Here is a 16,931-nt window from a genome sequence, read left to right as displayed (position 1 = left end):
GATTCTGTATATTTAATGTAATACTTAGAGCAACCACTAAAAATTGTTAAGGAGATACACTCAAAATCACTATAGAAACTATAGGAATTCTAACTAACCCATGGTAAGGGAGAAAATTTTTTTTAAAGAACCAACAGAAAACAAAAAATTAAATGGCAAAGTTAATCCTTTTTGGGGGGAATCCATTTTTTTATGAGAGTAAATGAAAATTAAATATGTCAGTAAAAAGACAGATATAAGTAAACTGCATTAAAAAGATGTTTACAAAAAAAAATAAAAAGATGTTTACAAGAAATTCACTTTAAATATAATGATAAAGGCATTTTGGCAGAAGTGTCAATCCATCAGGAAGACATACCAACCCCAAATGTATATGAACAAAACAACAGAGCTGCAAAACATATGAAGCAAAAACTGATAGAAAGGAGAAATAGACAAATCCACAATTATAGTTGGATTTATTAAATAATAAGCACCCCTTTCTCGACAATTGATAAAATAACCAGATATAAAATCAGCAAGGATATGGAAGAACTCAAGAATACTATCAACAGATAGCATCTAACAGATATTTTAGAACAACGACAACAATGGAATACACATTCTTTCCAAGTGTGCATGGATTATTCATCACAGTAGATAATATCTTGAACCATAAGATGAAACTCAAAAACTGAAGTCATACAGAGCACATGTCTCACCACAGTGAGATCAAACATAAATCAATAATAGAAAAATTATAGGAAAATATCCATATACTTGGAAATTAAACATAATCCATGAGTAAAAGATGAAAATAAAAAACATACACTAAACTGAATATAAATGAAAATGTAACATATGAAAATATATAGGATGCAAATAAAGCAGTGCTGAGAGGGAACTTTATAGCAACTGAATGTATATATTATAAAAAGGAAAATTCTCAAATAGTTATCTATTCTCCCACCTCAAGAACCTAGAAAAGGAAGAGCAAAATAAAATCAAAGCAAGCTGAGAAAGGAAATAATAAAGATAAGAGCATAAATCAATGAAATTGAACACAGAAAAACAATAGAAAAAATCAATAAAACTAATAGCTAATTCTTTGAAAATATCGATAAAATAGGGAAACCTCTAGGAAGTCTGAAAAGAAAAAAGGAAAAAAAAAGACACAAATTATCATTATCAAGAATTAAAGAAGGGAGATCACTATAGGTCCTACAGATATCAAGATAATAAAGGGAATAATATGAAAATCTCTATACAAATAAATATGACAACTTTGGTGAAATGGACTGCTTCCTCCAAAAAACCAAACTAATAAATGTTTTGAATATTCTAGAACTATTACAGAAATTGAATTAATAATTTTAAAACTTCCAAAAAAATTCCCATGGCAAGATAGCTTTATTAACGGAAACTAACAAATGTTTAAAAAAGAATTAACACTAATTCTAACCGGATGTCTTACAGAAAATAGAAGAGGAGGCAATGCTTTCCAGTTCATGTTTTCGAGATAGTATTACCTTGACACCAAAAACAGACAAAGATAGTACAAAAAAGAAAAATAAAATTATATACCAAGGTCTCTCATGAATAGAGATGCAAAATCTTAAAATATTGGCAAACAGAATCCAGCAATATATTAAAGGAATGATACAACATGAATTTGACAACTAATTAATATACCATGTTAACAGGCTAAAGAAGAAAAAAATCACATGATCATAACCTTTGACACAGAAAAAGCATTTGATCATAATGTTTTAAAGATTTTATTTATTTGTTAGTGAGTGACAGAGAAAGAGGCAGAGACACAGGCAGAGGGAGAAGCAGGCTTTCCACAGGAAACTGATGTGCAACTTGATCCCAGACCCTGGGATCACACCCTGAGTCAAAAGCAGATGCTCAACTGCTGAGCCACCCAGGCATCCCTTGATCATAACTTTTTATACAGAAATACACATTCATGATGAAACTCTCAGAAAAATAAGAAATGAGTAGAACTTCCTCAACTTGGTGAATAGCATCTACAAATACTCTAGAGCTTAATGATAGAAGACTGAATATTTCACCCCTGAGATCAGAAACAATTTGAGAATGTCCACTCTTACAGCTCTTATTCAGCATAGTATTAGAAGTTCTAGACAGCTCAATAAGGCAAGAAAAGGAAATACAAAGCATAGAAATCTTTTTTAAAAAAAGATTTTATTTATTTATTCATGAAAGAGATACACTGAAACAGAGAGAGGCAGAGACATAGGCAGAGGGAGAAGCAGGCTCCAGGCAGGAAGCCCAATGTGGGACTCAATCTCCGGACCCTAAGATCACATCCCCCGCCAAAGGCAGGCACTAAACCGCTGAGCCACCCAGGGATCCCTCGCATAGAAATCTTAAAAGAAGAAATGAAACTGTCCCAATTTTCAGATAAGATATTTGTTTTTATAGAATATTCTAAGGATTCCATACACACAAAAAAGACTTCTAGAAAATAAGTAAGATTATCAAGGTCTTACAATATAAGATAAAAAGACAAAGGAAATTTTATTTCTGTATACTACCAATGTGCATCTGAGCTCAAAAATAAAAATACAATATCAGTTATAGTCTATAAAAAGTATACTTAGATATAAGTTTAACCAAATATGTATAGAATTTGTATGCTGAAAACTACACAAAACTGAGGAAAGACATCAAAGAAGACCTAAATAAATATAAAGACATAATATATTTATTGTTTGGAAGAGTCAACATAGTAAAAATAATCAATTCTTTCCAAATTACATACAGATTAAACACAATTCCTTTTTTTTTTTTTAAAGATTTTATTTTTTATTCATGATAGACATGGAGAGAGAGGCAGAGACACAGGCAGAGGGAGAAGCAGGCTCCATGCTGGGAGCCTGATGTGGGACTCGATCCCAGGACTCCAGCATCATGCCCTGGGCCAAAGGCAGGCATTAAACCACTGGGATCCCTAAACACAATTCCTATCACAATTCTGGCAACAGTTTTTGTAGATATAGGTTATATTATTCTAAAAATTTTCATGGAAAAGCAAAAGAACTAAATAGCTAAAACAATTTTTTAATTAATTTATTTATTTTTAAGATTTTATTTATTTATTTGACAGAGCGAGAGTGAGTAGGGGGAGGGAGAAGCAGACTCCCTATTGAGCAGGAAGTCCATGTAGGGCTTGATCTCAGGATTTGGGGATCGTGACCTGAGCCAAAGGCAGATGCTTAACCAACTGAGCCACCCAGGTGCCCCACTGTAACAATTTTTAAGAGAAGAACAGAATGGAAGGAATCAGTCTACTTGGTTTCAAGACATTATATAGCTACAATAATCAACTGTGTGGTCTAGTGGGATAGACTTATAAATCATTGAAACACGACAGAGGACTCAGAAAAAAACTACGAAACTATGTCCAACTGATTTTTTACAAAAGTGTAAAAGCAATCTAATGGGAGAAAGTTATCCTTTCACCTTTTCAACAAATGGTGCTGGAGCAATTGGATAGCCATAGGTTTAAAAAATGAACCTTGACCTAAGCTTCACATCATATACAAAAATTAATTCAAAATGGATCATGAACCTTGGAGTACCTGAGTGGCTCAGCCAGTTAAGCATATGCCTTCTGCTTGGGTCATGATCCCAGGGTCCAGGAATTAAGCCCTGCAATGGGTTCCTTCCTCAGCTTGAAGTATTTTTCTCTCTCTCCCTCTCTCCCTACTCCCCTCTTATGCACTCTCTCTCTCTCACCATCTCAAATAAATGAATAAAATCTTTTTAAAAATTCAAATGATGGATCATGAATTTAAATGTAAAAGTATAAAACTTTTAGAAAAAAATATAGAGACATCTTCAGGATCTAGGACTTTTAGATTTGACAGCAGAAACATGATCTATAAAAGGAAAAAATTAGCTGCACTTCATCAAAATTAAAAACTTGCTCCAGGAAAGACCTTGTTAACACAAGCTACAGAGAAGTAAAAAATATTTGCAAACCACATTATTTGATATATCTAGTGTCTGGACTATGTAATGAATTCCTAAAACTCAAAAGATAAAAAATATCAAACAGTCAATTAGAAAATAGGCAAAAGACTTGAAGAGACATTTCACCAAAGATCATATACAGATGGCAAATAAGCACATGAAAAGATGTTCAACATCATTAGCCATTAGGGAAATGTAAATTAATACCATAATGAGATATCACAATGAAGCTATTAGAATGGCTAAAATTAAACGGGTGACAACATCAAATGTTGATAATAATGTTGGAGAATCTGGATCAGTCATACATTGCTGATGGCAATGTAAGTAATACAGTCAATGAAAAGCTGTTTGACACTTCCTTAATAAACCAAACATGTAACTGTCACTCAACACAGCATTTATCCCAGAGGAATGAAGTTTATGTTCACATAAAATCCTAATATGAATGTTTATATAGCAGCTTTTTTTTTTTTTTTGGTAATAATTCCTAGCTGAAAACAACCTTGATATCCTTCTATCAGTGAATAAAGAAACTCTGATACATCCATACCAGGAATATTAGTAATAAATAGGAACAAACTGTTGATACATACAACAACCTAGGTGAATCTCCAGAGAATTATAAGTGTGTGTGTGGGGGGGGGAGCACCAATCTCCAAGTTTACATATCCTATTATTCCATTTATATAATTTCTTAGAATGACAAAATTATAGAAATGGAGAATACATTAGTTGTTGTCAGGGGTTTAGGAAGGATTAGGGGTGCTAGGAAAATAAGTGAATGTGTCTATAAAAGGGTAACATGAATGATCCTAGTGGTAATGGAAATATTCTATATCTTGATTGTATCAATGTATTTCCTGGTTGTGATTTTGTATTATAGTTTTATAAGATATGGCCACTGGGGAAATCAGGGAAACTACATGGGATCACTCTGTATGATTTCCTACTATATATGATCTAATTGTCTCAAAATAAGAGTTTAATTTTAAAAAGGATGAAAAGATTAATACAGTTTGGGCTGGCACCTATTGTGTCATGGAGAGTTTGTGAGGTACTCCCACTCTTAGAAATGGTCTGTTAGGGACAAAAATTACTGGGCAGTAGGAGCTAGGGGAACTGGGATTCCACTTCTTAGGGACCTAGGGGGAAAAACAGTTGATTTTATTACCATTGAGAATTGTTGTTGTTGTTGTTGTTGTTTTCCTTGAGAGTAGGAGGAAGGGGGAGGAGCAGAAGGAGAGGGAGAATCTCAAGCAGGCTCCATGCCCAGCTCAGAGCCCTACACAGGGCTTGATCCTACAATCCCAAGATCATGACCTGAGCCAAAATCAAGAGTTGGTTGCCTAACCAACTGAGCCACTTAGGCTCCTGGAAGATTATTCTTTTTGATTGTTCTTTTCCAGGCTGCAGCTTGGAAACAACTGGTACACAAAGTTTGTAAAGGCATATAAATAGAAGTTAGTAGAACTTCTTATTTTAACTTTAAATTTTTTTATCTGAGTATAGTTGACACATAATTTTACATTAATTTCAGGTGTACAGCATACTGATTCAGTATCTCTATACTTTATGCCATGTTTACCACAAGTGTAGCTACCATCTGTCACCATACAACACTGTTGCAATATCATTGACTATATTCTCTATGCTGTGCCTTTTATTTCTATGACTCATTCCATAATTTGAAGCCTAGGTCTCCCACTCCCATTCACCCATCCTGCCCACCTTCATCCCCTCTGGCAACTATCGGTTTGTTCTGTATTTATAGGTCTAAATTTGTTTTTTGTTTACTCATTTATTTTATTCGTTAGATTCTCCATGTGAATGAAATCATTTGGTATTTGTCTTACTTAGTGTGACTTATTTCATTTAGCGTAATCCCCTCTAGGTCTATCCATGTTGTTGCAAATGGCATGACCTCATCCTTGTTTATGGCTGAATAATTCCTATGTATATGTATATATGGTATACACACACATACATATACCATTTATATATCATATATATACATGCATATATACCATATATATATATATATCTTCCACATTTTGATTATTGTAAATAATGCAGTAAACATAAGGGTGAATATATCTTTTTGAATTTGTATTTTCATTTTCTTGGGTAGATAACTGTTAGTGGAGTTATTGGATCAAATGGTATTGCTATTTTTAATTTTATTAGGAACCTCCATCTCCACACTGTTTTCTACAAGAGCTGCAACCAGTTTGCACTTCCACCAATAGTGCACAAGGGTATGTTTTTCTCCACATCCTTGCCAAAGCTTGTTATTTTTTGTGTTTTTAATTTTAGCCATTCTGACAGGTATGAAGTGATATCTCATTGTGGCTTTGATTTGCATCTCCCTGATGATTAGTGATGTTGAACATCTTTTCATATGTCTGTTGGCCTTTTTATGTCTCCTTTGGGAAAATGTACATTTAGATCCTCTGCCCATTCTTAAATTGGATTGTTTGGGGTTTTTTTGATGCTGAGTTATATACTTTCATTATATATTTTGGATATTAACTCCTTATTGGATGTATCATTTACAGATATCTTCTTTCATTAAGTGGGTTGCTTTTTTAAAAATTTTGTTGATGTTTTCCTTCACTATTCAAACTGTTTTTATTTTGGCATAGTCCCAATAGTTTGTTCTTGCTTTTCCCCCCTTGCCATGGGGATATATCTGTGAAAATGTTACAACAGTTGATGTCAAATCCCTATGTTGTCTTCTAGGATTTTTTTTTTAAAGGTTTTATTTATTTGCTCATGAGGGACACACAAAGAGAGGCAGAGACACAGGCAGAGGGAGAAGCAGGCTCCATGCAGGGAGTGCGACATGGGACTCAATCCCAGGTCTCCAGGATCAGGCCCTGGGCTGCCCCTCTTCTAGGATTTTTATAGTTTCAGGTCTTATGTTTAGACCTTTAATCCATTTTTAGTTTATTTTTGGATATTGTGTGAGAAAGTGCTCCAGTTTCATTCTTTTTCATGGAACTGTCCAGTTTTCTCAGCAGCATTTATTGAAGAGACTGTGTTTCCCCCATTGTATATTCTTGCCTCTTTTGTCATAGACCTTTTAATTGACCATAGATTCATTGTTTTAGTTCTGGGCTGTCCATTCTTTTCCATCGACCTATGTGTCCACTTTTGTGCCAGTACCATACTGTTTTGATTACTACAGCTTTGTTTTTCCTTCTCAAGATTGTTTTGGCTATTTGGGGTCCTTTATGGTTCTGTAAAAATTTTAAGATTATTTGTTCTAGTTCTTCAAAAATCACTGTTGGTATTTTGATAGAGATTTCATTGAATCTGTAGATTGTTTTGGGAAGTATGGCTATTTAACAATATTAATTCTTCCAAATCATGAGCATACAATATCGTTCCATTTGTTTGTGTTGTCTTCAATGTTTTATAGTTTTCAAAGTACAGGTCTTTGATCTCCTTGGTTAACTTTATTCCTAGGTATTTTATTCTTTTTGGTACAATTACAAATGGTATGTTTTAAAAATTTCTCTCTTTTTAAAGATTTTTAAATTCAATTCAATTTAGGTAACATACTGTATTATTAGTTTCAGGGGTAGAATTTAGTGACTCATAAGTTGCATATAACACTCAGTACTCATTACATCAAGTGCCCTCAATGCCCATCACCCAGGTAGGTACCCCATCCCCCACACACCACCCTTCCAACAATCCTCAGTTTGTTTTCTATAGTTAAGAGTCTCTTATGGTTTGTCTCCCTCTCTGTTTTCATTGTATTTTATTTTTCCTTCCCTTTCCCTATGTTCATCTGTTTTGTTTCTTAAATTCCATATATGGGGGATCCCTGGGTGGCGCAGCGGTTTGGCGCCTGCCTTTGGCCCAGGGCACGATCCTGGAGACCCGGGATCGAATCCCAAGTCAGGCTCCCGGTGCATGGAGCCTGCTTCTCCCTCTGCCTATGTCTCTGCCTCTCTCTCTCTCTGTGTGTGTGTGTCTATCATAAATAAATAAAAATTAAAAAAAAATTCCGTATATGAGTGGAATAATATGGTATTTGTCTTTCTCTGACTGACTTACTTCGCTTAGCATAATACCCTCTAGTTCTTTCCAAGTCATTGCATACAGCAAGATTTCATTCTTTTTGATGGCTGAGTATTATATATATATATATATACATATATATATATATACACATACATATACATATATATATTCTTTATCCATTCATCCTTTCCTTCTTTATTCATTCATCTTTATCCATCGAACCATTCCTTCTTTATCCATTCATCTGTCAGTGGACATCTAGGCTCTTTCCATAGTTTGGCTATTTTCGACATTGCTACTATAAACTCTGGGATGCATGTACTTCTTTAAATCACTATGTTTGTATCCTTTGGACAAATACCTAGTAGTACAATTGCTGAGTCATAAAGTTGTTCTATTTTTAACTTTTTGAGAAACCTCCATACTGTTTTCCAGAGTCCTTGCACCAGTTTGCATTCCTAGCAACAGTGAGAAAGGGTTTCCCTTATTCCACATCATTGCCAACATCTGTTGTTTCCTGAGTTGTTAATTTTAGTCATTCTGACTGGTGTAAGGTGTATATCATTGTGGTTTTGATTTGTATTTACCTGATGATGAGTGATATTGAGCATTTTTTTCATGTATCTTTTAGCAATTTGTATGTCTTCTTTGGAAAAGTGTTATTCATGTCTTGTGTCCATTTCTTGGCTGGATTTTTGTTTTGTTTTGTTTTTTGGGTGTTGTGCTTGGTAAGTTCTTTATAGATTTTGGAAGAAATAGATAAACTCCTAGAAATATATAAATTACCAAAACAGGAAGAAATAGAAAACTTGAACAGACCTATAACCATTAAGGAAATTAAAGTAGTAATAAAAAATTTTTCACAAACAAGAGTCTAGGACAAGATGGTTTCCCAGGGGAAGCATACCAGACATTTAAGGAAGAATTAATACCTATTTTTCTGAAACTGTTCACAAAATAGAGATGAAAGGAAAACTTCCAAACTCATTCTATGAGGCAGCATTAGCTTGATCCCAAAACCAAAGACCTTACTAAAGAGAATTATAGACCAATATCCCTGATGAACATGGATGCCAAAACTCTCACCAAGATACTAGCTAATAGGATCCAACAGTACATTTAATGTATTATTAACCATGACTAAGTGGAATTTATTCCCAGGCTGCAGCATGGTTCAGCACCTGCAAATCAATCAAGGTGATACACCACATTAATAAAAGAAAGGAAAAGAACCATATGATTTCTCAATAGATGCAGAAAAAGCATTTGAGAAAATACAGCATTCTTTCTTGATTAGAATTCCCCACTGTGTAGAGATAGAGGAAACATACCTAAACATGATAAAAGACATATACGAAAGACCCACAGCAAATATCATCCTCAACAGGGAAAAACTGAAAGCTTTTCCCCTAATGTCGGGAACACGACAGGGATGTCCACGCTGACCATTGTTGTTCAACATATTACTGGAAGTCCTAGCGTCAGCAATCAAGACAGCAAAAAGAAATAAAAGGCATCCAAATCAGGAACGAAGAAGTCAAACTTTCACTCTTCACATGATACTCTATGTAGAAAACCTGAGAGACTCCAGTAAAATATTGTTAGAACTAGTACAAGAATTCAGCAGTTTCAAGATATAAAATCAATGCCCAGGAATCAGTTACCTTCCTATACACTAACAATGAGACAGAAGAAAGAGAAATCAAGAAATTGATCCCATTTATAATTGCACCAAAACCATAAGCTACCTAGGAATGAACCTTAACCAAAGAGGTAAAGGATCTGTACTCTGAGAACTATAAAACAGTTATGAAGTAAATTGAAGATGACACAAAGAACTGGAAAAACATTCCATGCTCATGGATTGGAAGAACAAATATTGTTAAAATGTCTGTTACCCAAAGCAATCTATATATTCAATGCAGTCTCTATTAAAATACCATTAGCATTTTTCACCGAGCTGTAACAAACAATCCTATAATTTGTATGGAACCAGAAAAGACCCTGAATAGCCAGAGTAATGTTGAAAAAGAGAAGCAAAGCTGAAAGCATCAGAATTATTGACTTTAAGCTATAAATTTCTCTTTCAATGACTTTGTTGTTGGTATATAGAATACTCCTCATTTGTGGGTGTTAATTTTATACCCTGCAACTTTACTGAAGTCATTATTTCTAGAATTTTTTTTTGTGTGTGAAATCTGTAGGGTTTTCTGTGTATAGTGCCATGTTATTTGCAAATAGTGACAGTTTAACTTCTTCCTTGCCAATATGGATGCCTTTTATTTCTTTTTCTTGTTGGATTGCTGTGGATAGGACTTTTAGTACTTTGTTGACTAAAAGTAATGTGAGTAGACATCCTTGTCTTGTTCCTGATCTTAGAGGGAAAGCTTTCAGTTTTTTAACAGTGAGTATGATGTTAGCTGTAAGTTTTTTTTGTTTTTTTTTTTTAAGTAGGCTCTACACCCAGCATGGAGCCCAATGTAGGGCTTAAATTCATGACCCTGGGATCAACACCTGAGCTGAGATCAAGAATTAGATGCTTAACTGAGTGACCCAGGTCCTGCATCATATACGGGCTTCATTCTATTGAGGTATATTTCTTCTAATCCCACTTTACTGAGATTTTTTATTACGAATTGTTCTTGAATTTTTGTCAACTGCTTCTTCTGCATCTCTAGAGATGAACATAAAATTTTAATCCTTTGTTTTGTTGATATGGTATATCACATTGATTGATTTGTGAATATTGAACCATCCTTGCATCCCCCAAATAAATCTCACTTTATTGTGGTGAATGATCCTTTTAATGTATCATTGGATTCAGTTTGCTAATATTTTGTTGAGGATTTTTGCATCTATGTTCATCAGGGATATTGGTCTATAGTTTTATTTTTGTGGTATCTTTGCCTAGTATTGGTTCAGAGTAATGCTGGCCTCATGGAATGTGTTTGGAATAGCTTAAGGGGATTGGGTATTAACGCTTCTTTAAATGTTTGGTAGAATTAACCTATAAATCCATCTAAGCCTGGATTTTTATTTATGGTAGTTTTGGTGACCAATTAGATTTTGTTATAAAAATTGGTCTATTCAGATGTTCTTTCTCTTTTTCTTCTTATTCAGGTTTGGAAGATTGTATGTTTCTAGGAATTTATTTATTCCATCCAAATCCAAGGAAATACACATTCTTTTCAAATGTACATGCAGCATTCTCCAAAATAGGTCACATGTTAGACCACAAAACAATTCTCAATAAATTTAAGAAGATTAAAATAATGCCATACATCTTTTCTGACCAAAAGGAAATGAAAGTATGAAACTAGAAATCAATCACAAGGAAAATGATAGAAAAAAAAAAACACATGGAGGCTAAATAACATGCTATTAAACAATCAATGGGTCAATGAAGAAATCAAAGAAGAAATTTAAAAATACATGAAGACAAATGAAAATGAAATACAATGGACCAAAATCTTTGGAACACAGTGAAAGCAGTTCTAAGAGGAAATATATATTGATATAGGCCTACCTCAAGAAATAAGAAAAAGCTCAAAATACAATCTAATTTTACACTAAAGAAACTAGAAAAAAGAATTAACAGAACCCAATGTGAGTAGAAGGAAAGAAATAATTAGGATCAGAGCAGAAATATATGACAGAGAATTTTAAAGAATAGAAAATATCAATTAAACCAAAATCTGGTTCTTTGAAAAGATGAACAAAACTGATAGATTCTTAGCCAGACTTATCAAGAAAAGAGAAAGGATTTAAATAAAATCAGAAGCAAAAGAGAAGTAACAACTGACACCAAAGAAACACAAAGAATTAGAAGTTAATACTATGAAAAATGCTATGTTAACAAATTAGAAACCCCAGAATTTAGTAGAATTTCTTTAGATGGTTAGTTTACTTTACTCTGTGGTTGTATTTACTTTCATTCTCATGCTCTTAAGCAAATGTTAATTGTGTAATTTGTTTAGGATATGTTCAGCATAGCTAGATGTGTGATGGGAGAGATGATGCTTATTGAAGAGGAATATGAATTCAGATGCTATGTCTTAGATAAAATTGAAAGGATGGAAGAAAAATTTAGAAATAAAGAATTTGATCTTACGTAATAGCTAGAGAATTCAGAGACAATTAGGCATAATAATTTCATAAGTTATTTAAGGAACTGACAAATTTGTTGTATATTCTTCCATCCTTTAATATTTGTTTCCAGTGGCAGGCTAATAACCTCTGTTCCCTTTTTCATCTATCTAATTTCCTCCTCCATGTAGAATGTGTAGCATTATGCAATTCTAAGCAGCAGAAATGAGAAAACATTCCCATTGTTTTTAAGTTTTTTAAATAAAACTTTTTTTTTATTCCACAATTTAAGCTCAATAGTGTAGAAGGGGAATATTTTTCTATTGTAATTTGGGGTGCTAGAGGTCTCTACTACTGGCTCAGACACTTTGCTGTGTTATTCTGAAATAAATGTGGCAAAATTTCAGATCTGGAGTTTAGGAATGCTTTCTGCAATGATGATCTGGTACTGTCATCATTCCTCACTCTACCAGGGCTGTGATCTAAAGAGAACACCTGGTCTAGGAAAGGTATGAAGCAGCCTGGAGAGCTACCCAAATAAGACTTCAAAGACTTGGTACCTACAGAGAACATAGATGGTTTTCAGTAGGAAAAAAGGAGTTCCAAAAAAATACAAAATTTGAGTAATCAAACCTGCATGGGTCTCTAAGGTATGATGATATTAGTATATATAGAGGTTGTTTGATTTCCATTGTCCAAAAATGTACCCATCAATGATAAGGGTATATACTGAGAATTTCTGACTAGATACTAGAGATGCTGAAAAAAATTGCAACAAAATTGATAGTCATGGGATCCCTGGGTGGCGCAGTGGTTTAGCACCTGCCTTTGGCCCAGGGCATGATCCTGGAGACCCGGGATCGAATCCTGCATCGGGCTCCCAGTGCATGGAGCCTGCTTCTCCCTCTGCCTGTGTCTCTGCCTCTCTCTCTCTCTCTCTCTCTCTCTCTCGTGACTATCATAAATAAATAAAAATACCTTTAAACAATTGGTAGTCATTTCTGCTCAATTTTTTAATCTGAAAAGAATACAGATGATTAAAGGGCTTTGTGAAATGTGGCACAATGGAGTTGAGTATTATAAAGGAGCAGAAATGGGACAATGGGGAGGATAGGGATAAAGATTTCTGAAGAACTAGATAATAAGGCTGCAAGAAACTTTTCACAGAAAATGTCACTGGAAAATCAGCCACATTAATTTGTTAATTTGTTTGTTCATTTATTTATTCTTCCAGCCAACAACAACAAAAATGTTTTTTGAATCCCTATTATATGCCCAGCAAGGAAACAAAGGTATCCCTAGCATATCAGCTTATTCCTTTGTCTCTTTCTGGAATTACTGTCACTTTCTTGTGGAGGATGTGTGTTTCTGCCTGCTTCTTTCCATATTTCTTTTTCAGTTATTGGACTTGCCTTTATCTTTGACATCAAGTTTCAGCTTTGGCTTCTACTGTTAAATGACCTAATCTTTTGTGATTTGTTTGTTCTCTTTCTCTGAGAGAGAAATTCTGACTGACTCACTTCATCTTTTGGTGCAGGCTACATTATCGGATTTTGGTACGTTTATGCATTGACTGTTCAGTCCCTCTTTCTACCAAGTAACCTCATGAAACCTCATGAAAATAGCTGTTTCCTAGGGGATGAGGGATATTATTCACCTAGTATTAAATAGGAGGTTTAATATCTCATTATGGTTTTGATTTGCGCTAGAGTGGAGGTGGGTGGGGGGATGGGTGAAATAGAACTTTAAAAATCAGCAAACTCTGTTCTGAGAGAGTCTGGAAGGCAAGGGAGTCCCTACCTTAAAGAGACAGCACAACAAACATGCCAGGGAGATAGAGCATAAAAACATCAGTTTGAAAAATGCCAGAGGTATACAGGAGAGAGTTTTGTTTACTAATCTCAGAGCATGTGCTGAAGGGGTAGGGATACCTGGGAGACTTCTCCAAGAGCAAGAGGGCTGGTGTACATCATTTCCTTCCTTTCCCCCAGCCTAGATACATGGACACCTGTGGGAACTAGCGCAGTACAACACTCTCCACCTACCTTGCTGATTGTGTGCCCCACCCCTGCATGCTACTATGGATCTGCTTCTTCCAACTCAGACCATTTGGGCAGGAGTTTTAGGCTTCTGGCAGTCCCCTTCTACAGTGGATTTGCATGGGCTTTGCTGGTACCCCATGGCCCACCTGCATGTCTTTCTATGGACACACCCCTGCCAGCCCTGTGGCAAGTTTTATAAAGCAGTACTAGGTCTCACAACTAATCTGCAGAAACCTTGCTAATATTAAATGCCCACCCCCACATTCTCCTGCAGACATGCCTTCTCCAATAAGCCATTGGTTTGAGCCATAAAAAAGGTGCCACAAGCCTGGCACTGTACAAGCAGCTCCAACAGAAGCCAGCAACACTCCAAAGTGACTCCTGCCTTGGAGGCAGAAGATAACCACACATATCAGTCTGCAGCACTAGCAATGAGCTGGAGACAGATATCTAGTCTGACTCCAAGCCCTGCCTACCAACAAAACTTCATAGTGGACAACAAAGAAAAGAACCCTGTAGTTTGGGGTTACTGCATCTCGAGTAGATGCCTGCTATGACTCACCTCAAGTCAAAGGCCGCCCTGGACTGGCTCACTTACAACATAGGGACAAAATCTTGTCCACAATACACAAAGAGAGCCATTGCAGATGACTGGACTGAAGGCAGAAGCAGCTCAACAACAATATAAGGGTGACACAACACACATAGGAGACACACCTGAAGTGCCAGGTTCTGGTGAACAGAAAATCTTGTACTACAGGCACTGCAGGACTTCTTCATACTACAACATACCACTACTGTCAAGGGCAACAGACATACACAGCTGACTTTCCTACCACACATAAACAGACACAGAGAGTCAGATAAAATGAGGAGACAGAGGAATATGTCCCAAATGAAAGACTAGGACAAAATCACAGCAAGAGAGCTAAATGAAACAAATAAATAATATGCCTGATAAAGAATGTGAAGTAATGGTCATAAAGATAATCACTGGACTTAAGAAGAGTGGAGGACCTCAGTGGGACCCTTAACAAAAAGATAGAAAACATTAAAAAGAAGCAATCAGAGATTTAAAAAAGCTCAATGATTGAAACTAAAAATTATTAAAAATTATTTCCTACACTAGAGGGAATAAACAGTAGTTTAAAGGAAACAGAGGAATGGATCAGTGACCTACAGGACAGAGTAATGGAAAGCAATCAAGCTGAGTGGGAGAGAGAAGAAAACTAAAAAATGGAAGTAGACTTGGCGAACTCAGCAACGCTAGTAAGTATAATATCCTTATTATAGGGATCCCAGAAGGAAAAGACAGAGAGGAGGGGGGCAGAAAATCTATTTGAAGATATAATAGCTGAAAACTTCCCAAATCTGGAAAGGGAAACAGAAACCCAGATCAAGGAGGCCCAGGGAGCTCCCAACACAATCAGCCCAGGAGTTCTACACCAATACATATAGTAACTAAAATGGCTAAAAGTAGTAATAAAGTGAGAATTTCAAGAGCAGCAAGAGAAGAGAAAACAATTAGATATAAGAGAAACCCCATAAGGCTATCAGCTGATTTTTCAGCAGAATCTTTGCAGGCCAGAAGGGAGGGGAATGATATATTCAAAGTGGTGAAAGGAAAAGATCTGCAACCAAGGACATTCATTCCAGCAAGGCTATCATTCAGAATAGGAGAGATAAAGAGTTTCCCAGGCAAACAAAAGCTAAAGGAATTCATGACTACCAAACCAAGAAATGTTAAATGGGACTCTGAATTGCAAGATAAGATCATAAGTAGGAGTAAGAAAAGTAGGAAGCAAAGCAGTGGAAAAAATAATTATATTTATAAAAGACAATCAAAGGATTCACAAAATAAAAGGATGTAAACTATGTTACCATATACCTAAAATGTGGAAGGGAGAAGAGTAAAGAATGAGTTCAAGTTTAAACAACCACCAACTAAATATAGAGTGCTACATGCAGAATATGTTATATACAAACATAATGGTAACCACAAATCAAAAACTGGTGATACATATGCCAAAAATAAAGAGAAAGGAATTCAGGTATATCATTAAAGAAAGCCACCAAACTATGAGAGAAAAAAGCAAGAGAAGAAAGGATTAGGGAATAACTACAAAAACCATGACAAAACAAGAAACAAGAAGGCAATAAGTGCATATCAATAAATAATTACTTTGAATGTAAATTGACTAAATGCTCCAATCTAAAGACATGGGGTGACAATATAGATAAGAAAGCGAATTCCATCTATATGCTACCTAGAGACTCATTTTGGAACTAAAGGATCCCTGGGTGGCGCAGCGGTTTGGCGCCTGCCTTTGGCCCAGGGCGCGATCCTGGAGACCCGGGATCGAATCCCACATCGGGCTCCCGGTGCATGGAGCCTGCTTCTTCCTCTGCCTGTGTCTCTGCCTCTCTCTCTCTCTCTCTCTCTCTCTCTCTCTTTGACTATCATAAATAAATAAAAATTTAAAAAAAAGACACTTACAGATTGAAAGTGAAGGGATGGAAAAGCATTTATCACACAAATGGAAGTGAAAAGAAAGCCAGGATAGCAATATTTATATCTGACAAAATAAACTTTAAAACAAAGACTGTAACAGGAGACAAAGAGGAATACTATATAATCATAAAGGGGATAATCCAACAAGAAGAAATAGCAATTATAAATACTTATGCACACAATACTTGCACAACCAAAGTAGATACTTTATGCTTTATATTTAAAGCAGCTTTTAACAGACACAAAGCAGTAAATGACAGTAATACAGTGAT

This window comes from Vulpes lagopus, chromosome 2, assembly GCF_018345385.1.
Source record: "Vulpes lagopus strain Blue_001 chromosome 2, ASM1834538v1, whole genome shotgun sequence".
Lineage (NCBI taxonomy): Eukaryota > Metazoa > Chordata > Mammalia > Carnivora > Canidae > Vulpes > Vulpes lagopus.
The sequence above is the reverse complement of the archived record's forward strand: the minus strand, read 5'-3'. Positions refer to the sequence as shown.